Source organism: Morone saxatilis, unplaced genomic scaffold (assembly GCF_004916995.1).
Source record: "Morone saxatilis isolate NCDOM2014 unplaced genomic scaffold, NCSU_SB_2.0 Contig12, whole genome shotgun sequence".
NCBI classification, from domain to species: Eukaryota; Metazoa; Chordata; class Actinopteri; family Moronidae; genus Morone; species Morone saxatilis.
The window spans coordinates 25,797,513-25,798,320 of NW_023339674.1; the positions used below are offsets into that span (position 1 = coordinate 25,797,513).

Sequence of the window (808 nt, forward strand, 5' to 3'; positions counted from 1 at the left end):
CCCAGGGGGAAATTACTTAAATTGCTTGTTTAAATATCTTAAATTGATGAATAAAAAAAATTTTTTATTTGTATGTAAAGGCTATTTGAATAATAGACTGGTCTAGCTGTAAATACTTTAAATATATTCATCCCTTTGAATTGCACATGTGTAAGTCACATCAAATTAGACATACAGAATGTACCACAAAAAAATAAAACATATTTTTTGCAGTATAATATACAGTAATTTAGTGAGATTTTTCTCATGTGTTTACAAAAATAGTTTCAAAGGGATTCCCCACCATATTGCAATATGATGTTATCCGACAGTGATGCTGAATTTGTCCACCTCTTTGTCCGCACACTGCACTGTATGTTGTCCATGTGCATCTTTTCTGTCTCTGTCTACCCTTCCCATCTTCCCTCCTCTCTCCCTCACTGCACCAGTGAAGCAGATGCCTTTGATGCCATGCTACAAATCACACACTTAGCTTTTCATCAATATTTCATCAATCCATCCCGGGCTCTGCTCTTTCTAGCTCTCTAAATCAGCACTGGCTGTTGAGGGCAGGGAGGGGAGGGGGATTTGGTATGAGGTTGGGGGTAGTCATTTGCCTCACAGTGGAAAGAAAACTGTTGGGGTAGGAGGATCAGGGCACTGTTTAGGGTTTTAAATTCATGGTCCCAGACAGTACTTCAAATTAAAAAAACTGTTGCTCTTCGTGAGCCAACCACCTGGCTCCTTATGCTAACAGCTATAGAGAGAGACTACCTGCCTGACATTTCTGCAAAAACAATCTGTAAGAACAATCGGGGGGGGGGGGGGG

The 808-nt window shown here is 40.2% G+C and overlaps 1 protein-coding gene across 5 annotated transcripts in view; it reads right to left on the bottom strand.

Moving 5' to 3' along the window:
* The window catches only part of nlgn1 (neuroligin 1), a 292,852-nt gene that overhangs the window by 215,883 nt on the left and 76,161 nt on the right, over positions 1-808 (bottom strand). The gene's annotated exons all lie outside the window — the stretch shown is intronic.